Consider the following 24,894-nt stretch of genomic DNA (forward strand, 5'->3'; position numbering starts at 1 on the left):
AATACAAAAAAGGACGGCATGATATAATTCACATATATGACGCTTGGCTAAACAACATGGCATTGCATAATTCACATATATAATGCCTTGCAACAAGATAGCATTGCATAATTCACATATATAATGTCTTGCAACAAGATGGCATTGCATAATTCACATATATGGTAATTAGACACTAAACAGGTGGCATTCACACAAAGCATGTCTAAACTAAGCAAATGACATAGCAATGCAAGATACCATACGCACGATATGAGCATCATAACCCTGCCAAGTTAGAGCATGCACCTTGGGGGGGAAATAGGACTGGTCATCTGTCTCTGAATCCTCCTTTGAGGAGCTATCTGTAACCAGCAAGACATGCGCTTCGTCAGATAGCATTGTCTGCTCTGAAGACCTTGTTTCCACTCCAGATTTTTCCATGACCGTGCCGAATGGCTGATGCACAGGAAGAGTAATTGAATGTACTAAAATTGTTGACAAATTTAACACGTAATAAAAAATGATGTCATGATATAATTCACATATAAGATGACTGGCTAACCAGGGTGGCATTGCAAAATTCACATATATGATGCCTGGCTAAACAAGATGGCATTGCATGATTCACATATACGATAAAGAAACTAAACAGATGGCATTGACACAAAGCATGTCTAAACTAAGCAGATGACATCTTTGATGTATACAGTAAGCAATGCAAGGCACCATATGCATGATATTACCAACATCAGCATGCCAAGTTAGAGCGAAGACCTCATGGGGTAAATAGGAGTGGTCTTCTGCTTCTGAATCCCCCTCAGAACAGTTATCTTCCTCTTGATTACGATCCGAAATGGGTGGAGGGGGGCTGCCTTTGCGCCCACCATGGAGCGACGTCTGCATGAAATTTTATTGCCACGCAAGGCTCGTCTCTTTTGCTCTACATGTTCAGTTCCATTGTGTACAATAACTGACATGCATAGGAATAAAACATAGTGAGATTATGTAAGGAGTGCATGCACAAATCCAGAGTGATGGTAGCAAACTGTGGATAGACCCAAAACAAATGATAGCAGGCAGATAATAGCTTTAGTTAAAAAATACAGATAATGGCTCCTTTAATGTTTGTTTGCACCCAACATGAAACTCATAGTAGACACCCGAGATTAACCAGATAGTAGACAGATAGTACTGATTGCTGCCCCAATATGTACCCCACAACCATTTAAAAACTCAAGTTTCAGCATAAGTTTGGACCTGAGTCGGAGTCTAATAGGTGAACACGACGATAAAGTAGCATGTCATCATATTAAGCGATGCATAACGTAAGCAGACACGGAAGAGTGCGACCTCTCTTGCGGACCCGTGTAGTCCTCAAGGTCATCTGCTCAGTTGATGATGGTAATGCAGTTGTCGTGGCTGCCGGCGGCGGGGAAGAAGATCTGAGGCGGCGAAAGACAGTCTGGAGAGCGGATCCCTGCTGTGGTGAACCCTTCCGTCGTTGGAGCAGCTGAGCTGGGGTGGAACACAGCACCGCAGGAGCAGGACAAACCACACAAGGTTTTCTTTGACACATATCTGTAACAGAAGTAATTGTGTAAGGGCTTGTTTGAATTTGAGGATTCTAACAATGCAGGGATAGGAAATAGACAGGAATAGGATAGGAATGCACGTGCAAAACAGAGAATTTAAAAACACAGGATTTCTGCCAATCTGGGTGTTTGGTTCACAAGAATTGGAAGATCACAGGATGCAAAGAAGCATGGTGAGATTAAGTCAAACCACAAGAAGTGTACAACCTCTTTGGCGAAGCCATGTCGATCTCAGCGTGATTGGGTTGGCCGGTGAGGATGCTCCGGCTGACTTGGCTGTCGGAGGAGGGGAAGAAGATCTTAGGCGTCTGGAGATGGAGCCCGAGGTACTGCTCCGCTGTGATGGAGGGTTTCGTCGTTGGAGCAGCTCCGGTGAGTTGTACGACGCCGAGGCTGAAGCAGGACAAGAGAGACAACGTTAACCTGAGTGGAATTCTAATAGCATCTCCAATAGATGACGTAAAATACATAACCACAAAGTGCTAGATGTATACATCAGCCGCTCATCTCTGAACTTAACTGTCGAAACTGAATTTAACTGTCGAAACAGAACTTAACAGTCGAAACTGAATTTTGCTGTCGAAACTGAACGCACTAGAGGTGAGGCTACAAGTCAGTCGACTGACTTTTTCATCTCTGGTCAGTCGATTTTGCAGCCGTTGGATACGAAATCAAGGGCCTGCAGTTCATCTTCAACCTCCACCCCCCTGAGCCGCCAGCCACCACCGGCCAAACAGCCGCCCCCCGCCGCGCCGGCGGTGCGCCGCCCGCCCGCCCCGAAAACACTCCCCACCCCGGTCCGCCGCCGCCCCGGCCATCCCTGTAGGCCCCCCCTGCCGAGCTTTTTCTCCGGCGATCCCCACGCCACCGCCGGCGACCACCGCCCCCCCTGAACCCTAAGATAGATAGTGGGGTACCTCTCCGGCGAGCCCCCTCCCCTGCGGCTGGTTCTTCCTTAACTCCGGCGAGCCCCACCCCCTGAAAATCGACTGACCCAAAAGTCGATTCAGTCGACTGAAGTGTAGCTAAATCGGAGCAGCATCGCAAGCAAGAGCAAGAGCGAGAGCAGCAGCGAGCAAGAGCAAGCAGCAGCAGCGAGCAAGCAGAGCAGAGCAGCGCGAGCAAGAGCAAGAGCAGACCAGGCAGGGGACCGAGAGCAAGAGCACACAGCAGCACGAGCGAGAGCTAAAGCAGCAGCACTCCTACTGATGTGGACGTCGCCGCCGAGGGAGCGACGCCGTGGAGGAAGTGGCCGGCGACGCCGCCGTGGATGGAGCCGCGCCGTGTCGGCTCGGGACTGAGCGCCGGCAGCACCGTGAGATTCGAATCAAGAAGAAAATGCGGCGATTAATGTACAACCTCTTTGGTGGCGCCGATTAGGCCGCAGCTTCATCCGAGGAAACGGTGATGATGATGCTCTTCCGTGGTGCAAGGTGAAGGACGGCGGTGTGGGAATGGAGGTGGCGCGAAAGACGAGGGGAACGTCGGGGCAGCTCCTTGGAGGTGGAGGATGGGGTGGCTGAACGGCGGGACGACCAGATCGACGACGGATCCTCATCCGGTACGATGGATGAGGGACATCGAGGTGTTGCTGTGGACGACGTCGTCGGGGAAGAGGCTCCGGCTGGGTGGCGGACGGAGGAGGGTGTGGGGCTTCGCGGGTTTGCCGGCCTCGGTGTACGAATGGGTGGGCGGATGGGATGGGAGTGGGGAACCATGGCTTAGGGACGCGCTTGTCCGAAATGTGGGGTAAGTTACGAAAGTACCCCCACCGATTTGAGGCGGTTCTTTCGGTTCAGGGGTATCACGGGCATTTCGCGTGTCGGGATTTCACAGGAGGTGGGAGTTTTCGCGCGCGTTGTAATTTTGGAATAGCAAGGCGCGGGTTGAGATGGAGGGAGTTGTCGGAGCACAGCGAGACAAAGATATATCTTAAATATTTCGGGCTAACAAGGCGCGGGTTGAAGAGGCGGGAGTTTCGCAGCACGATAGACAGAGACGCTAGCTTGAAATTTCGGCATAACAAGGCGCGGCTTGAAATTTCGGGAGAACAAGCTTAACGTGTACCCAAAAAAGACAATTTAGACTAGTATGATATACTACGTACAATGTGTTTAACACGCACAACACACACACAGACACCATTTAGACTAGTAAGGTACACGTGCATTGCACGCATGAGATTTGGCAACCAAATTATGAATAAATACCACATTATAGCATGTAAGCTTTGAGTCATATATGCATGATGTAGATGTTCGTTTAATTCTTATAGTTCATTTCATTCAAAATCATCTAGTTTTTATAAGAAAGCTAATCTATTTTAAGATTCATGGAATTGTGCGTTGTAAGGCATAAAGTAAAAACAAATCATGTAGAAAAACATTTGGGCAATTATGATACGGAAGATTCTAGAACAAAGACGAAGTGCTTGTGTTTTGAGGTTTGTGCATTATGCTTAAGTTCAACCATAGAGTCTTCTAGATTGTACATGTGGCAAAATCTGGTGGAATCTAGATGATATCCAACGGCCAGTAGTGCTCAAATTTGCCAGCTCTGCACCATCGGATTGGCCTCATCCAACGACCATCTTTCAAAGTTAAAGTTATCCGCACACTATATAAAAAATATAAAATATAATATATATATAGGGGTATAGATATAGATATGTGATGCGAAAGCCACCCATCATCTCCAATTAGAATAGTTTGTCCATGCACGGATGCAATGTGGCCAAACGATGTCTGCCATCGGTATCTCAAATTCAAACCAATCTGACCTTGTTCAATGTGTATACATTGCAACATGCTCGTTTCCAAACCACACCGCGCAGATCTCCGTTATATTCATGCATGCATGGGTTTCAAACATCATGATCTCTTATTCAAATATTTGAATTCAACTTTACATTGATTATGACCTCACCTAGTCTTTTACACCCACACATTGGTCTTCTCTTTATAATTGTACCACTAACTTTCTCTCGTGCATGCATGCACACACACTACCAGTCGGCATTATCCATCGCACACATGCAATCTTTTTCTTCAGGTCGGTCTCCCATGAAGGCACACACACACACACATCCCCCTCTCCATCATATCGGGCATTCTTTATCTCTGACGTGCATGCGCAACGATCGATGTTCCTCTATGTGTGTGTGTGTATAGCTAGGTCTTTCATAGTTTTCCACATAAACGATCAATCTATATATCTAGTGAGGTCTCACCCTCTTTCCCACGTCCACATCGATCAATCTATACCTCTCTATATAGGATTACATATATAGCTAATACACCCACATTAATTATATATCCAACGCCCCCTCTCATCATCCATGCCTTCCGCTTCATCTCTCAGACGCGCGCACAATGGCCAAGACAGGGGGCAGCAAGGGCCCTGCCCCCCTAACATCACTATATATCGAGGCTAATATGAATGTGATCATTAGACAATTGCTGGTAAAAATGGTTTAAGTTGATGAATTGGCCCTCCTCGTAAAGGATTAGCAATGCTTGGCCCCCTAGCTCATGGGACATTTTTCATGGCTCCGCCACTGCGCGCAACAGCGCACGTTCTCGCCCCCTCTCTCTAAATATCGATCTCGCAGTTGTGCACTCCTTCATAGTCTCCCTCCACTCGGCCCCTCGCACCATCTTCTAGCCCCCACCGGATTTTGCCACATGTACAATCTAGCAGACTCCATGGTTGAACTTAAGCATAATGCACAAATCTCAAAACAACAGTGGTTCTCCTTTGTTCTAGAATCTTCCGTATCGTAACTGCCCAAACGTTTTTTCTAGTTGAATTGCCATTCTTTGTTTTTACTTTATGCTTTACAACGCACAATTCCATGAATCATAAAATAGATTAATGGCTTCTTTGATTCAAAGGATTCTCGAAGGAATTTTGGAGGATTCTAATCCTTAGGAATTTTTCCTATCTTGGTTGTTTGATTCGTAGGATTGTAAACCATAGGAATTTTTCCATATGATTCATTTGCACTAGATTTCATAGGAAACATCCCATCCACTCAAACCTCTTTGAAAGAATCCTGTGTTTTTTCTATGCACAATCAAACACTCGTACCATCCTGTAGGATTCAAGATGACATTCCACTCTAATCCCATGTTCTTCCTATTCCTGCGTTTTGGAAATCCTACGAATCAAAGAGGCCCTAGGTTTTCTTTATAAAAACTAATTGATTTTGAATGAGATGAACTATAAGAATTAAACGAATGTCTACATCGGGCATATATGACTCAGAGCTTACATGCTACAGTGTGGTATTTATTCATAATTTGGTTGCAAAATCTGATGCGTGCAATGCACGTGTACCTTACTAGTACTTCTAGTATGTGCAAAACACAATGGCACGCTACACAGTGTCTCTTACAGTTCATGAAGCCACGTGGGCACATGGCACATGTGGAGGTGTTGTCGCGACATCCTTGTGTGGATTGATCACAGTGACGTGCTGCTAGTTCCAGAAGAATGTACTCGTCCTCCCTAAGCCGCACTGGTGGTACATGCACGAAGCGAAGATGTGCATGCACGCCACGCACGCACTCATTCCCTCGCACACACACGTGGGTACACGGGCGGACGCAATTTTGTACCAAGATCCACCCCATGTGATAATTTGACGGGTTGTAAAGTCCTACACTTCATTGATGGTCAATTAATACAGCGCATGCAAATTGAGTTGACGTGAGGGCAGAAGAAAGACATTACTACTCCACAGCGCGCATGCGAGTAGTTAAATCATGGGTTGTTAGTAGTACTTCCATTGGTCTCCTTCGTATTTTGTGCCAATTTTTGACAGTAACATAATATTTACGCATCTGAGCAGTGCAGTCTACTTGAAATTTATATTCCACTAAACTCATAGGGAGCCGTTTCGGGCCTCGAAACCCAAACCATCAATTAATCTTTACCTTGTTCCCATCACATTCGAAAGTACTAGTGCTACAATTAAGTGCAAGCTTGCTCACACCTACCAGTACGTACCAAACCTGAACGTGTTCCCACTATGTAGGTTTTAGTACTAGTGCCAGTACTACATACCAAAAGGGGAACTACCTAACCGAAAACTACTCTACCTTCCTCCTCATAAATCCTGCTTCTTCGCCCGTCCTTGCCATGGCCAGTGTGCAGAGCTCCAGGTCAAGAACTACTCGTAACAAGGGAGCGGCAACCAAGGCTGCGGAAAAAAGAGAGGGCTTGCCGCCATGCAGAGACCTCGAAAGATCTCTCACGGGAAGGCGATGGCTCCTACGAGCGCCCTAGACGCGGAGGCGAACATGCCGAGCGGGTGGCGCTGGAGTCGTTACCCCTCGACGACATGCCCGATTAGCTCAATAAGCACCTCAATAAGCAGAAGGAGTTCATCCACGGCTTGGTGGAGCTACTGAAGGAGAGCCTCGACGACATGCCCGCTGAGCTCAATGAGTAGGGGGAGTTGACTACCGACTTGGTGATGCTGCTGAAGAAGAGCATTGCCTCGGAGAAGAAGGCGACCGGCGAAATCCTGCAACTTCAGGAGGACAATGCGAAGCTGTGCCACGAGCTCGACCTGCTGAAGGAGGAGAACGCCAGTTGGAAGAAGCTGCATGAGAATAGTAGTTCCTCGATGAAGATGTTGCAGGCCCTCGTCATGGAACAGAAGGAGGAGTTGGCGAAGCTCCGCATCGAGCACCTGGCTGCTGTCAAGGTACGTAATGCGGCCATGGAATAGATGATGAAGGCTCGCGTCGAGAAATCGTCATGGACACAATGATGAATATGGCGGAGGAGACGCGCAAGGAGATGGAGGTCGTGGAGGTGATGAAGAAGCAATTACGACTCCGCGGCCAGCAACCCTTCATGTAGTGAGAGCAGCGCCCCGAACTTGTGTGTGTGTCTTCCTTCTTATTTTGGGGTGATAATCCTCCTTCTTCTTTTGCTCCTGTGTTTCTTATTTTGCTTCGGGTGTTTCGCCGCACGTGTCACCTTCTCTGCGAGGCATGAATATAACAATGCTAAAAATGAGATGACTAGAAAATTAGATCATTCTTTATCGCCAATAGAACAATGACTCTTGCTAGTAATATATAATAAGAGTAGAGAGTAAAGGATATGGCACTGGGTTGCCGTGTTTCGTGCTCCTCCGTTGTACTCTAGTGGAAAACTTGAGTATACCGCACGGTTCTTTGCTCCTCCTCAGGTCGTCGGCACATTTATATGAGCAGTCAAATCACAAGGCCCCGCCTTCCAGCAGTAATGAGCCGTCAAATCACAAAGGCCCTCGCCTCTCATGAAAAGGACCAAGCTAGACTGCCCAGCCCTCTAGCCTTTTAAAAAATGTATACATTTGTACAGTAGTAGTAATATCAATGGATTGTGCCATGGAGCAAAACTAACAAGATGTAATTAAAGAAAAAAGGTGGTACATATAGAGAGCGCTCATTGCCAAATTATGCATATACTATATGACACTACTCACTGTGAAGGTACTAGTAACATAGACTAGTAACTAGTCTATGCTACTCTCCACTATGAGGGCATCTCCAACAGTGTGTAACATCCCAAATTTTCAATTTGGAATGTTATACATAGGTCATTCATGCATATCGTATTTTTATTGCATTCCGTTTCACGATCCTCGAAATTCTAAGCAACTCAAGGACCCTCGGAGAGAGTTGGGGATTTCACGATTTTCATATTTGAATTCTATCAAATATTGAAACAAGGATCACTTTGGTTTTAATAATTTTCTCTCCGAAAATATTTCATACCAAAATATATGAGAGGAGATAATATGACTTCTCCAAAATAAATGAAATATTGGAGGAAAAATATTAAAATCAAATGAAAGATTTTTTATTTGGTTTTTATTGCAATTTTATTTGAATTAGGAAAAATACGCGTTTTTCAAAATTGCACTTTAGGCCCAAATAAATGTTCACCTTGTCCGGCATATTTTTAGAGGATGGGGAAAATTTATTTCAGGATTTTTGGAGTCCGTTTAGTATTCTTTTTCTTTTTTCTTTTGGGCGTCGGATTTTTTTAAAAAAAAAGGTAACCGACCTACGGGCCGTATCCGGCCCGAACTCCTCAGCCCCCCTTTATAAAGCACCCGGCAGCCCACCCCGCCGCCCACCCCACAACCCTAGCCGCCGCCGCTCGGTTCCCGCGCCGCGCAGCCACGCAAGCCGCCACCGCCACCGCCGACTTTGCCGGAGTTAGCCGCCGCCGTCGTCGTTTTTTTTTGGTTTATTTCGGTAAACCCTAGATCTAGATCCATTTTTTGTTTTTTTCGGTTTATTTTATTAGATCGGTTTTTCCGTCGGTTTATTTATTTTGCGGACGTTCGTCCGTTCATTCATTTTAACGAACACCGTTCACCCGTTAGTCACAGACAGCGAACGTTCGTTCATTAGCCTGTTCGTCTGTTTTTCTTTTTCCAGGGTTTTTCACGATTATTCTCGATCGCCATCTCTGATCCGATTTTAGTTTTAGTTTATCTTTTCACTCATTTATCGGAATCAGGCAATTCAAGCGCTTGGATCTTCGTCTCGAAACCCTCTTTCCATTTAACCAACTTAACCAAGATATTTGTACTGTAAAATTTGACTTTAGTCTAGATTAGTAATCGGATCTTGTTTCTTTCGCCGTTTGAGTTTCGTTGCTCTGTTTGATTTGATTCTTTTTGCAAACCGGAGTTCTTAAGTTGAACTTTCTAGTTAGATCTTCTTATTTGAGTTTTACCCATGCATATTTGCTTGGTTGCTTATGTAAGCTATTGTTTGTTTGCGATAGAACACCCGAAGTTCGAAGCATGCTACTAGGAGTCTCTAGGTTTTGCGGATCATCGGCAAGGCAAGGAACACTTTGATCATACCCCTTTATCACCCAGTTTTTATGCATTAGTTTCAACCCCTCACACATTGCATGAGTAGGATCTCTTAACATGTGGGTTAGTGAAGTAGATGATGAGGTAGAACCTATTACCTGTTTTTTTATCAAACCCCTGGGGGTTACTTCTACGTTATGCTTATATTGCTATGCTATGCTCGTAGACGTGGATTGGGTTTGAGTGTATCCATGACAGATGTGAGATTGTTAATTAATGGTTCAACTTAAGGTGGCAACTTTAATACACATCTGGGCGGATTGCTTGTTTTGGGCACCTGGGGATATACCAGTGGTGTCCTAGGATATCTCGGGGATATACCCTGTGATCCTCCTACAGTCCGCCACCCAGGCTCGAAGGGATCATAAGATTATTCATGCTAGAAACTTCCGTGTGCAGCCACAAGCCATTATGGGCTCTGGCATAGTTGAGTATGTTGTGTGACCTCTTTAAGTGGTGGGCTAGCAGATGTAGAGGGAAAGTAGGTGTAATTGTCCACCCGGAATAAAGAGTTAATGCTTCTGAAAGACTGTGTCTCGGTCATCCGTTTCTCAAACACCTTGTAGTGCAAGAAATACAACGGAGGAGATCGAGTCTCGTGGGGAAAAGTGCGCAAACCTCTGTAGAGTGTATAAACTAATCATGGTTAGCCATGTCCCCGGTTATGGACATCTTGAGTATCTAGTATTTGGATTATCCTACTGTATCTCATCACTCTAATTTAATTTGCTGGGATGATAATTACTTTTAATTGGGTTTGAGATGGGGGTACCACTCTCAATGCTTCAACTACCATGATAGTTAAATAAAGTATATTCCTTTGTTGTAGGGAAAAATTGGCTTTTCGCAAAAACCTTGTAACCATAGAGCCTCCACCAGCCATATATGCATGTAGTGATAGCATTTATCTATTCATTGCTCTAGTGTGTTACATTGCCAGCATAATCCATGTGCTGACCCGTTTTCGGGCTACAACGTATTATGTTGTAGACTTTTCAGATGACGAGTAAAGGTGCAATAGGTCATTGTCATGCACTCAGCTATGCCGTTGGAGTTGATGGACTCACTTTGTCTTCCAAGTCTTCCATTGTTATCGTATTAGATGGCCTTAAGCCATATTTATTGCAATAAGTTCTCTCGTGAGACATTTGATGTAATAAGTGTGTGATTGCCACTCTGTTATAAATCCTTCGAGTACTGTGTGTGTCAGCATTACCGATCCAGGGATGACACTGAAGCACAGAGACTTGACCATTTGAGGTTGGGTCGCTACAAGATGGTATCAGAGCACACGCTGAATGTAGGACACGACCACTAAGAAAAGCCATAGGCACTCTTCTCTACTCATTTCTGACTCCTCTCCATTTTCTATGCTTTAGGATGGCGGACACGAGGAACAAGTTTGCACAACCGGATGAAGACACACCCTTTGGACGACACTTGAAGGAAGTCACGAGATACCTGAACATTGGAATACCAAGCTTCACCAGGACCTACAACGCCACTTTACCAGAAGAGGAGCGCTGGATGAATCGAGTTCAAGTTCCAGGAAGGACATTCACGCCAGTTACGGATCCTATAGAGTTTTCCTTTGATGCACCCACTTGGAGTCTAGGCAAGAGCATGGCAGCCCACATTGCTATGGGACATATTGGAGAAGTCTACAAACAAGAGTTGAAGACTATATACCAGATATGTGGACGCCGAGACGAGCAATGGGAGATGATCAGCACCAGGAGGGATAGATCCATTGCAGCATTCATCCAGGAGTTAAACGAGCACATTCGACGCCAGGAGAACCAGATGTGTGCAAGCATGATAGATTTGAAGAAGGCGATGACAAGGATCACCAAGCTTGAACAGGAACTCAAGGCTACACACAACGATTATGAGGAGGAAATCATCATACTAGTGGAAAAGAATGACAACCTAACAAGGAAGCTAGGAGTTTTTATGGGAGACCCCGTGCCAGGAGGAGAAGACGACGAACCTAAGGAGATTCATTCTAAAGACTACATCATCATCGACGACACCGACTCCAACTCCGATGATAGTGATGATGACTATGAAGATGAAGCTGGAGCGGATATCATGGAGTCTTCCACCGAACAATATTTCTAGATGACCACCATATGACTAGTAGCTTTTCCCCCATGTATATAGTAGTAGTCCGAGCACTTTTAACATTAGTTCTAGACCGTTTGTATGCCTTTGCTTGATTGATTGAGTGATATGATATGATTGTGTTTGTCTCATGTGCATATGGGTAGTTCTTTCTCACTAGACCTCATTCTATTCTAATCTCTTCCATCTAAACCCATCAGATGCCTCCGAGACATGACCCCAGATTTGCTTTCCCACCGGAACTCACTCAGTTGATCCAGCAGCAGAATGCCTTGATGCAGTTGTTAGTTCACAACCAAGGCAACAACAACAACAACCCTCCGCCACCACCTCCAGTTGACAACTTAGCCCGCTTTCTGAGGTTGTAGCCACCGGTGTTTTTTCCAGTAGCACCAAGCCCATAGTTGTGGATGATTGGTTGCGCAGGATAGGAAGGGAGTTGATCACCGTAGGTTGCACAGATGCGGAGAAGGTGAGTTTTGCCACACACCAATTGGATGGACCAGCAGCCGCATGGTGGGAGAATTACACAACCACTTTTCCTATAGCCAATGTCACTTGGGAGCAGTTTCAGCAAGCATTCCGCATAGCCCATGTATCCATTGAAGCTATGAGCATGAAGAAGCGTGAGTTTCGCAACTTGCGCCAGGGAAATCGTACCGTGGCTCAGTACATAGATGAGTTTAGTAAGCTATGTCGTTATGCCCCTGATGATGTGGCCACCGATGCCACGAAGCAGGAGAAGTTTATGGAAGGGCTAAACGATGAGATGAGCATGCAGTTGATGGTGGCAACATTCAACAACTACCAGGAGTTGGTAGATAAGGCTCTTATGATTGAAGGGAAGCAGCAGCAAATTGAGAATCGCAAGAGGAAGTATGGACAAGGGAAGTACAATTTTGGAGCTCAGCAGAAGCCCCTTCTCACCCCGAACTCAGGAGGACTTGTCCATAACCATGAAGGCCACACTCTCAATGGAGGAAGTTCGCATAATCATAATGGCGCAAGGAATGGGAATGGGAACGGAGCAAGTAGCAAGCAGAACCACTCTAACCCAGCCACACCCGCCAAGAAGGATCAAAGTCACATTACCTGTTTCTAGTGCAGGAAGAATGGGCACTGTGCCAATGATTGTCCGGAATTGAAGAATGAAAATGGCAATGGAAGTGCTGGGAAGAAGCCCAACCCTTTCAACAGAGGACAAGTGAACCACGTGAACGTGGAGGAAGTTGAGGAGCAGCCAGATGCAGTTATCGGTAAGTTTTTGGTTAAGTCTTTTACTGCAATTGTTCTTTTCGATACTGGTGCATCGCATTCATACATATCAAGGGGATTCGTGGATAAGTATAAGTTGCCCACTAAGGTACTTAGGACACCCTTGTTAGTAAGTTCGCCAGGAGTCGAGTATATGGCAAGTCAAGGATGTTTTCAGATGCCATTGACCATTGGAAGACATGTTTTCCCCTCAGACCTAATAATTTTGGAGTCACAAGGATTGGATGTGATACTAGGAATGGATTGGCTATCGATGTATGGGGGAAACGTCGATTGCGCGAGTAAGTCGATTTTACTCACCACCTCGGAGGGAAAAAGGATCAAGTATGTATCTAGGCATTTGCCAAGGAGAACCCAAGTACATTCTCTCACGGGAGTTGTTCAGGAGGAAGTGCCGGTAGTGAAGGATTACCTAGATGTATTACCGGAGGAGTTACTAGGCATGCCGCCAGATCGAGACATAGAGTTTTTGATAGAGTTGTTGCCAGGCACCGGGCCAATATCTAAGAGACCATACCTGATGCCCGCAAATGATCTGGAGGAGATCAAGAAACAGATTAAGGAGTTATTGGAGAAAGGTTACATTCGATGGAGCTCATCACCATGGGGAGCCCCAGTCCTGTTGGTTGAGAAGAAGGATAAGTCCCTAAGAATGGTTGTTGATTATCGGGCATTGAATGAAGTAACGATCAAGAATAAGTACCCACTGCCGATGATCAATAATTTGTTTGACCAGCTGCAAGGAGTAAGGGTGTTTTCGAAGATCGACCTGCGATCAGGTTACCACCAGCTGAAGATTAGGGAAAAGGATATACCCAAAACAGCATTCACCACAAGGTATGGGCTATGTGAGTATACAATTATGTCATTTGGATTGACTAACGCCCCTACCTATTTCCTGAGTATGATGAATAAGGTGTTCATGGAGTTTTTTGGATAAGTTTGTTGTGGTTTTCATTGATGATATCTTGGTATAATCGAAGAATGAAGAGGAACACAAGGAGCATTTGCGTTTAGTTCCCGAGAAGCTCAGGGAACATCAGTTATATGCCAAGTTCAGCAAGTGCAAGTTTTGGTTGAAGGAAGTTGGATTTGTTGGACATGTTATGTCAGGAGAAGGTATAGCAGTGGATCCCACCAAGGTTCAGTCAGTCACTGAGTGGTTGGCACCCACCTCAGTTGGAGAGATTCGCAGTTTTCTTGGACTCGCGGGATACTACCGAAGATTTATTGAAAATTTCTCCAAGATTGCGAAGCCTATGACGACGTTGTTGAAGAAGGACACCAAGTTCCATTGGACTGAAGAATGTGAAGCAAGTTTCCAGGAGTTGAAGAAACATTTGACTATAGCCCCAGTGCTAATTCTGCCGGATATACGCAAGGATTTCCAAGTGTATTGCGATGCCTCTCGCTTAGGACTTGGAGGAGTACTTATGCAAGACGGAAGAGTTGTTTCGTATGCCTCACGACAACTTAAACCGCACGAGTTGAATTATGCCACATATGATTTGGAGTTAGCCGCCGTAGTGCATGCCTTAAAGACCCGGAGACACTTTCTTATTGGAAATCATTGTGATGTGTACACGGATCACAAGAGCTTGAAGTACATTTTTACTTAGAAGGAGTTGAACCTCAGGCAGAGGAGATGGTTGGAGCTCATAAAGGATTATGATATGAAGTTGCATTATCATCTAGGTAAGGCCAATGTCGTAGAAGACGCTTTGAGCCGGAAGAGTTATGTCAATACCCTCATAAGCGGAGGAATTCCAAAAGAGTTAGCAGAGGATCTCAGGGAACTTCGTTTGGAGATAGTTCCTAAAGGTTTTGTTACAACCATGGAAGTTCAGTCTACATTGTTGGGAAAGATTCGAGAAGCTCAGAAGGATGACAAGGAGATTGCCAAGATAAAGGAGAAGATGAGCGAAGGAAAAGCCAAAGGTTTTCGTGAGGATGAGCATGACACCTTATGGTTTGAGGACTGTGTATACGTGCCCAATAATGCAGAGATCAAGAAGTTCATACTACAAGAAGCTCATGACTCGCCATACTCAATACACCCCGGGAACACCAAGATGTATTTGGATTTGAAGGAGCATTTCTGTTGGACGGGTATGAAGAAGGATATTGCCGAGTATGTAGCCGTATGTGATGTATGTCAGAGAGTGAAGGCAGAACATCAGAAGCCAGCAGGATTACTGCAGCCTATGCCGATACCCGAACGGAAGTGGGATAAGCTTGGCATGGATTTTATCACCGGATTGCCCAGGACTCGATCGGGATATGATTCTATCTGGGTAGTAGTGGATCGCTTGACCAAAGTAGCTCACTTTATCCCAGTGAAAACCACCTATACCAGTGCAAAGTTGGCCAAGATATACATGACTAGGATCGTATGTCTGCACGGAGTTCAGAGGACTATCATATCAGATAGAGGAACACAGTTTACTTCAATGTTTTGGCACCAGCTGCACCAGACCTTGGGAACAAGCTGGAGTTCAGTACAACTTTTCACCCGCAGACAGATGGATAGACAGAGAGAGTCAATCAGATTCTGGAGGACATGTTGAGAGCTTGTGCGCTAGATTATGGATTTAGTTAGGATGATAATTTTCCCTACACAGAATTCTCGGACAACAATAGCTACAAGGCCAGTTTGAAGATGGCACTGTTCGAATCCCTGTATGGAAGAAGGTGCAGAACACCGTTGATGTGGGATGAAGTTGGAGACCGCTAGTTGTTTGGACCGGATTTGATTAAGGAGTCCGAAGAGAAAGTTAATACGATTCGAGATATACTGAACGTAGCTCAGTCCATACAGAAGAGTTATGCAGACTCAAAACGCAAGGAGGTAGTGTATGAAATCAGAGACAGGGCGTATCTGAGAGTGTCACCACTTCGAGGAGTTAAGCGTTTTGGAGTTAAGGGAAAGTTAGCCCCGAGATTTGTGGGACTGTATCGTGTTTTGGAACGTATGGGAGAGGTTGCCTACAAGTTGGAATTACCCAAAGGACTGTCGGGAGTTCATGATGTGTTTCACGTATCTCAGTTGAAGAAGTTTCATGCAAAGATGGCTGATATTCCTCAGAGAGATACAATGCCCCTAGAAGCAATTCAGTTGGATAGTGACTTGACATATGAGGAGAAACCTGTCAAGATTCTCGAGTTTGCTAGCCGGGTTACTCGTAGCAAGGTTATCAAGTTTTCCAAAGTTCAGTGGAGCCACCATACGGAGGATGAAGCCACCTGGGAACGAGAGGATGATCTACGCAAAGACCACCCACACCTATTTTCTAGCCAACCCAGATCTCGAGGGCGAGATTCATCTTAAGGGGGGTAGGTTTGTAACATCCCAAATTTTCAATTTGGAATGTTATACATAGGTCTGCATTCCGTTTCACGATCCTCGAAATTCTAAGCAACTCAAGGACCCTCGGAGAGAGTTGGGGATTTCACGACTTTCATATTTGAATTCTATCAAATATTGAAACAAGGATCATTTTGGTTTTAATAAATTTTCTCTCCGAAAATATTTCATACCAAAATATATGAGAGGAGATAATATGACTTCTCCAAATAAATGAAATATTGGAGGAAAAATATTAAAATCAAATAAAAGATATTTTATTTGGTTTTATTGCAATTTTATTTGAATTAGGAAAAATACACGTTTTTCAAAATTGCATTTTATGCCTAAATAAATGTTCACCTTGTCCGGCATATTTTTAGAGGACGGGGAAAATTTATTTCGGGATTTTTGGAGTCCGTTTAGTATTCTTTTTCCTTTTTTCTGCCCGTCAGATTTTTTTTTAAAAAAAAAGGTAACCGCCCTACGGGCCGTATCCGACCCGGACTCCTCAGCCCCGCTTATAACGGGCCCCACAGCCCACCCCGCCGCCCCACCCCGCAACCCTAGCCGCCGGCGCTCAATTCCCGTGCCGCGCCGCCGCGCAAGCCGCCGCCGCCGCCGACTTCACTGGAGTTAGCCACCGATGCCGTTTTTCGGTTTGTTTCTGTAAACCCTAGATCTAGATCCATTTTATAAAAAATTCCGGTTTATTTTATTAGATCAGATTTTCCGTCATTTTATTTATTTTGCGGACGTTCATCTGTTCGTTCGTTTTAACGAACGCCATTCACCCATTAGTCACAGACAGCGAACGTTCGTTCGTTAGCCTGTTCGGTCGTTTTTCTTTTTCCAGGGTTTTTTGCGATTAATCTCGTTCGCGATCTCTGATCCGATTTCCGTTTTAGTTTATCTTTTTGCTCGTTTATCGGAATCATGCGATTCAAGCGCCTGGATCTTCGTCTTGAAACCCTCTTTCCGTTTAAGCAACTTAAACAAGATTTTCGTACTGTAAAATTTGACTTTAGTCCAGATTAGTAATTGGATCTTGTTTCTTTCGCCGTTTGAGTTTCGTTGGTCCGTTTGATTTGATTCTTTTTGCAAACCGGAGTTCTTAAGTTGAACTTTATGGTTAGATCTTCTTATTTGAGTTTTGCCCGTGCATCTTTGCTTGGTTGCTTATGTATGCTATTGTTTGTTTGTGATAGAACACCCGGAGTGCGAAGTGTGCTACTACGAGTCTCTAGGTTTTGCGGATCATCAGCAAGGCAATTAAACTTTGATCATACCCCTTTATCACCTAGTTTTTATGCATTAGTTTCAACCCCTCACACATTGCATGAGTAGGATCTCTTAACATGTGGGTTTGGGAAGTAGATAATGAGGTAGAACCTATTACCTATTTTATTATCAAACCCCTGGGAGTTACTTCTACGTTATGCTTATATTGCTATGCTATGATTGTAGACGTGGATTTGGTTTGAGTGTATCCCTGACAGATGTGAGATTGTTAATTAATGGTTCAACTTAAGGTGGCAACTTTAATACACATCTGGGTGGATTGCTTGTTTTGGGCACCTAGGGATATACCAGTGGTGTCCTAGGATATCTTGAGGATATACCGTGTGATCCTCCTACCGCCCGCCACCCAGGCTCAAAGGGATCATAATATTATTCATGCTAGAAACTTCCGTGTGCAGCCACAAGCCATTATGGGCTCTGGCGTAGTTGAGTATGTTGTGTGACCTCTTTCAGTGGTGGGCTAGCAGATGTAGAGGGAAAGTAGGTGTAACTATCCACCCGGAGTAAAGAGTTAATGCTTCTGAAAGACTGTGTCTCGGTCATCCGTTTCTCAAACATCCTGCAGTGCGAGAAATACAATGGAGGAGATCGAGTTTTGTGGGGAAAAGTGCGCAAACCTCTACAGGGTGTATAAACTAATCATGGTTAGCCGTGTCCCCGGTTATGGACATCTTGAGTATCTAGTATTTGGATTATCCTACTGTATCTCATCACTCTAATTTAATTTGCCGGGATGATAATTACTTTTAATTGGGTTTGAGATGGGAGTACCACTCTCAATGTTTTAACTACCATGATAGTTAAATAAAGTATATTCCTTTGTTGTAGGGAAAAATTGGCTTTTCGCAAAAACCTTGTAACCATAGAGCCTCCCCTACCATATATGCATGTAGTGATAGCATTTATCTATTCATTGCTCTACTGTGTTACATTGCCAGCATATTCCATGTGCCGACCCGTTTTCGGGCTGCAACATATTATGTTGCAGACTTTTCAAACGACGAGTAAAGGTGCAATAGGTCGTTGTCATGCACTCAGCTATGCCGTTGGAGTTGATGGACTCATTTTGTCTTCCAAGTCTTCCGCTGCACTACTGGAATCAGCTAATTTGCCATCTGCCAGCTCTTTGCCGTCTGCTAGCTGACGGCAAAGAAGCTCTTTGCCATCAGCTACCAAAAAGCAGACGGCAAAGACCAGGCTGACGGCAAAGAAGCTCTTTGCCGTCCGCCAGCAGACGGCAAAGAGAGAGGTGGCCCCCCACCCCCCGCCCGTTTGGGAAAAACTTAACGGCCCAACTCTTTGCCGTCTGCCAGCAGACGGCAAAGAGGCAAAAGGGCGGATGGCAAAGAGGGGCGGACGGCAAAGAGGGTAGTATCTAACGGCCCGTACCCCCCCCGCCCCTCTCTGTTCTCTCCTCGCCCCGCCACCACTTCCCACCCCACCGCCGCCGCCGCCGCCCGCCGCGCGCCGCCGCCTCTCGCCCCTACCGCCGCCGCCCCGTCGCCCCGGCCCCCCGCCGCCCCGTCGCCCCCCCCCCCCGCCCCGGCCCCACGCCGCCCCGTCGCCCCCGCCGCCCCGGCCCCCCGCCGCCCCGTCGCCCCCCTGCCCCGGCCCCATGCCGCCCCGGCCCCCCGCCGCCCCGTCGCCCCCCCCCCCCGCCCCGGCCCCACGCCGCCCCGGCCCCCCGCCGCCCCGGCGCCCCACCGCCCCGGGCCCGGCCCCCCGCCGCCCTAGGCCGCCCCAGCGCCCCGGCCAGCTCCTCCACCGCCCCGCCCCCCTCCTCCATCGGCCCTGCCCCAGGTGAGCCCCCCTCCTTTTTTCTGTTTTTTTTTCTGTTTTTTTCTTTTTTAGTTTTAGTTTAGATTTAGTTTTAGTTTTAGTTTTAGGTTTAGTTTTAGTTTAATTTTAGGTTTAGATTTAGTTTTTTCCTTTTTTCTATTTTATTAGTTTTAGGTTTATGTTTAGTTTAGATTTAGTTTTAGTTTTAGTTTTAGGTTTAGTTTAGTTTGAGGAAAGAAGAAGAAGAAGAGAAAAAGAGGAGAGGAGGAGGAGAAGAAGAGGAAAAAGGAAAGGAAGAAGAAGAGGAGGAGGAGGAGAAGAAAAAAGAAGAAGAGGAAGAAGAAGAAGAAAAAAGAGGAGAGGAGGAGAAGAAGAAGAGGAAAAAGGAAAGAAGAAGAAGAAGAAGAAGAAGAAGAAGAAGAAGAAGAAGAAGAAGAAGAAGGAAGAAAAGGAAGAAAAGGAAGAAAAGGAAGAATAGGAAGAAGAAGAAAAGGAAAAAAGAGGAAAAACCCCAACCTGACACGGCACCCCGACCCGACACGGCACCCCGACTCCGACACGACACCCCGACCCCGACACCCCGACCCCGACCCCGACACCCCGACCCCGAGCCCTGACCCGACACCCCGACCCTGACACCGACACGGCACCCCGACCCCGACCCGGCACCCCGACCTGACACCCCGACCCCGAGACCCCGACCCCGACACCGACACGACACCCCGACACCGAGACCCTGACACCACACCCACCCTTACCCCGACACCGACACCGACACGGCACCCCGACCCCGACCCGGCACCCCGACCAAACACCCCGACCCTGAGAGCCCAACCCCGAGCCTGACCCGACACCCCGACCCCGAGACCCCGACCCCGACCCAGCACCCAACCCGACATCCCGACCCCGGGCCTGACCCGAAACCCCGACCCCGACACTGACACGGCACCTCGACCCCGAGACCTCGACCCCGACCCCGACACCCCGACCCCGAGCCGGACCCGACACCCCGACCCCGAGACCCCGACACGGCACCCCGACACCGACAGGACACCCCGACCACCTACACCTCCCGAAAAGGTGTTCTTTGGCCTTCCAGAGGCCGACGGGGTCATATATTTGTGAATTATTAGTTAGGTCATATATTTTTCGATTTTGTTATGAAAAACATCATATATAATTGTGTTGATCGTGTAGTTTTAAATGTGCAGTTGTTTCATCGCTGCGAGGTTTGGTGTTCGACGACCTCGCCGTGCGTTTGACGAGCTCTGCCCCTTCGTTCGTGGGTGAGCACAAATGACAAGTCCTCCTCCCCCATTAATTATTTGATCTATTCCGATGAAACTTGATAGCTAGCTATATATTATTATTCATGTCGGTCTTTTTTTATGTTGTACTAATTTCGTTTACTGTTTGTCATGGCAGGTGTTGAAAGATGGTGGGCGCTGGTCGGGAGCGTGGTCTGAGGTCTTCCATTCCAGACGCACCTCTCCGCCGAGCGTTGCTGGACAGTATGGCCACACCGCCGGGCCCTTCTTCGTCGACCGCGGTGCCCAGCAGGGGATGAGGTAGGAAGAGAGGAGGTGGGGCACGTGGTCGTGGGAGAGGAGGTAGGGTGACTGCTACGACGCCTTCCTCGCCGCCACCCCCAGCCGTTTCACCCGAGCACGTGACTGCTAGGGTGGACTCGTCCGAGGAGGAGGCTACACGGACTCCGGTCCACGAGCCTACGGTCCACGGATCTTGGGCCCATGAGCCTCGGGTCGACTGGCCTTCGGCCCACGAGAGTTCGGCCCACGTGACCCCGGAGGAGCACACGTCCGGATGGGGTACCTGGCCGGATCAGCCCGAGGAGCCGAGTGGCCATGCTGATGATGGCGGGGAGCCAACTGATCTTGAGGAGGGGGGCACCGTCTACCAGCGTGGTGCTACACGGCTCCCGTCCGTGCCGGTGACCCACGAGCAGAGGTGGTTGATTTTCCCTGATGGGGAGAGGTACGTAAGTGCATTTAATATTTTTGTACCTTGTGCATTCACGTTTTTCAAATAACTAATGCGTTGGCCTTGTCATGCTGCAGGGGTTGGGACCACCATCATAGTGTCCGCCGGCCCAACTCCATCCTTGGAGTTCTTTGCCGGCAAAACTTCCCGGGGTTTGTCACGTTGCCTGGTGAGGGTCGGCTTCCAGAGCTTGGATTGAGCTGGGAGCACTATGTGGCTGCCCCGGCCCCGCCGGATGAGATTATCGACGGTGTCGTGTGCAACACGAGGGCAGACATGGTGATCAGAAAGTTTTGGGTAATTTCTCCTTTACACATTTAAAAATATTCAACTAGCTAGTTATTAATTGTACTAATCAATATTGTCTCATTTGATTGCAGACATTCTACAGGTGTGAGGAGGGATACGAGGAGGACGCGGCACATGTTATCGAGAACGTCTGCAAGTGCCTACTCCAGAACTTACGGCACGAGGCTCGGGTGCAGGCTATTCGAGACTACTACGCCTTGCGTGGTATCAAGAAGACCAAGCCGGTGTGCCGCGATAAGTTCCTGAGTAAGGAGCAGTACATGAAGGTAATTCTTAAGGCCTTCTCTACTTAAGTTCCTTCATTTAGTAATTCTTAGCCGTAGCGCTCAAGTTTCTATTTGCTAACTTAGGCGCCTCCGAGATGGTGTGCGGATCGGATGGATTGTTGGGAGGTGTTGGTCGATGAGTGGTGCTCACAACGATGGCTAGCCCTCCACAACGATGCCAAGGACAAACGTGCCCAAATGGAAGGTGTGTCACACCATCAAGGCAGCTCCAACTTATATCAGTTCGGGCGCAACTGGGTATGTGGTTTGCTTCATGATTCATGCAACTCATTCATCATGCTAGCTTGAGCCCTTTAATTACTAATTTTCATTGTTTCTCTCTTTCAGGCACGCTACAATAAGGCGGATAAGGTGCCAGAGGTGTACGACCTGTATGCCATGGCCCACACTGCCTCTTTCAAGAAAGTCAAGGCTTTCTCTCAGTCTGACCTCGATGATGCAAACAACTTCACCAACATCTCCTCCCACAACAAGCTCGTGAGATATAGAGATGAGGGGAAGGCGAGGAAAGGGGAGGACTTTAACCCGAGCCAGGGTCCCATTGATCCAGAGTTGTTGATGATATCTGGTGGCGGGAGGTCCCATGGCTCCATAGCCATTGGAGATGGACTTATCCGTTGTCCTAGCACTCTCCCGAAGATCAAGGCGCGCCAGTCGAGCTCCGCTCCTGAGATAAGGCCTCGTGAACGGCCAGTGCAACTCGCCATCAAGGTTAGTGATACGTACTCAGTTATCCTTCTCCATTACATTGTGTGCGCTTCCATCAATGATTACAAATGGTCATGTGAGTGGTGTTGCAGGCTGCTATACAGAGTGAGAGAGATAGAACAGAGAAACTTCTGGCGGAGGCGGCGGAGAGGCAGCGGGAGTTGGAGGAGAGGACGGCAAAGATGATGGAGGAGGAGAGGGCACGGAATGACATGCAGGCAAGGGCCATGTACGAGCTCCTTGTGGTAAGTTTCTTCTGCAGATTAGCCAAAACATTCATGTAGTGTTTGTCTCATTACTAACTAGTATGACTGAGTCATCAAAACCAAATGTGCAGTCTGTGTGCGAGAAGACAGGTCAGACCGCTCTGCTGATGCCAGTGATTGCTCCTGGGACCACGGTGAGTTTTATTTGAATGGACATTACTTGCTAGTCTTAACATTTGAGTGTCATCATGCTAACAAGACATTGGAAATGATCTTTGGTGCAGCGTAACTCCAGACAAGCATCGCACGATCCTTCTCCAGCTACCGACACGAGCCACCCCGCTCCTACACCTCCTACATCTTGGTAAGTTTATCTAGTGTTTTTCTTAACACATGCATAAAGACTTAGACTTAGCTTTATTTCCTCCAATGCTTACCATAATGACCTAGACTTAGCTTTATTTCCTCCAATGCTTACCATAATGACCTAGACTTAGCTTCTTCACCTCCAAAATGACTTAATAAGCTTACTGACCTCCAAAACCATCCATTTTACCTAAGTTAGCTCTAAAACGATCTGTACTTAGCTTACTTATGTCAAAAATTGCATAATTAGCTTAGTTAGCTTATAGACGATCCATTTTACCTAAGTTAGCTCTAAAATGACCCATTTTACCTAGGTTAGCTTATAAATGATCCAGTTCATCCAAGTTAGCTCAAAAATGACCCATTTTACCTAGATTAGCTCCTAAATGATCCATTTTACCCATGTTAGCTTTAAAATGACCCATTTTACCTAGGTTAACTCCAAAATGACCAATATTACCTAGGTTATCTCATAAACGATCCATTTCAACTAATTTAGCTCATAAACGATCCATTTCACCTAGGTTACCTAAAAAACGATCCATTTCACCTAAATTAGCTCATAAATGATCCATTTCATCTAAGTTAGCTAAAAAAGATCCATTTCACCTTAGTTACCTGAAAAACGATCCATTTGACCTTAGTTAGCTCATAAACGACCCATTTCAACTAAGTTAGCTCATAAATGATCCATTTCACCTTAGCTAGCTCATAAACGACCCATTTCAACTTAGTTAGCTCATATATGATCCATTTCACATAAGTTAGCTCATAAATGACATACTCTTCTTGTTCTAGTCTTCTTCTTGTTCTACTCTTCTTGTTCTAGTCTTCTTCTTGTTCTACTCTTCTTCTTGTTCTACTCTTCTTGTTCTAACTTTCTTATTTTTCATTTTGCAGAGTTCATTCACTTGACGAAAGCTTGCATAGATGGAGTGCTCCTTATCCCTTTCTCTGTTTCTTTTGTATCGTTGAACTATGCATGTATCGTTGGAAGAAACTATTGTAATATATATGGTTGGATCCCTCTATGTTGAACTTGTTATGTATGATGGAACTATGCATGTAATATATATGGTTGGATGATGAAGTTATGTGTTGGATATCTTACATGTTTGCTCTGTAATGGCCTTTTGAAATATATCTATATATGTCATCTATATTTGTGATGAAAATTGTTGGATTTAATAAAAAACAGATAAAAGAGCCAATATGCAGGCTCTTTGCCGTCCGCCACCGACGGCAACGGGCTCTTTGCCGTCTGCCGCGGACGGCAAAGAGGGCATGTGGCATCCAGCTGTGCTTCCTGGGAGCTGACCCATTTGGTCAGTTTGCCTACAGTGGCAGACGGCAAAGACTTTGCCATCAGTGGCAGACGGCAAAGACCTGCCGTTAGCCACTTAACGGACTGACAGCGCAATTATTGCCGTCCTCCTTCTTTGCCGTCTGCCGCGCTCTCTTTGTCGTCTGCGGCGGACGGCAAAGACTTTGCCATCAGTAGCAGACGGCAAAGTAGCTGTTTACCGAAGCCTACTTTGCCGGAGCCTTTTGCCGTCCGCGGCTGACGGCAAAGGCCTTTGCCGTCCACCGTTCATGCCTTTGCCGTCCGCCATGGCAGACGGCAAAGTAGCTGATTCCTGTAAGTTCATTCTACATTGTTGGGAAAGATTCGAGAAGCTCAGAAGGATGACAAGGAGATTGCCAAGATAAAGGAGAAGATGAGCGA

This window comes from Triticum aestivum, chromosome 7A (genome assembly GCF_018294505.1).
Source record: "Triticum aestivum cultivar Chinese Spring chromosome 7A, IWGSC CS RefSeq v2.1, whole genome shotgun sequence".
In the NCBI taxonomy this organism is placed as follows: domain Eukaryota; kingdom Viridiplantae; phylum Streptophyta; class Magnoliopsida; order Poales; family Poaceae; genus Triticum; species Triticum aestivum.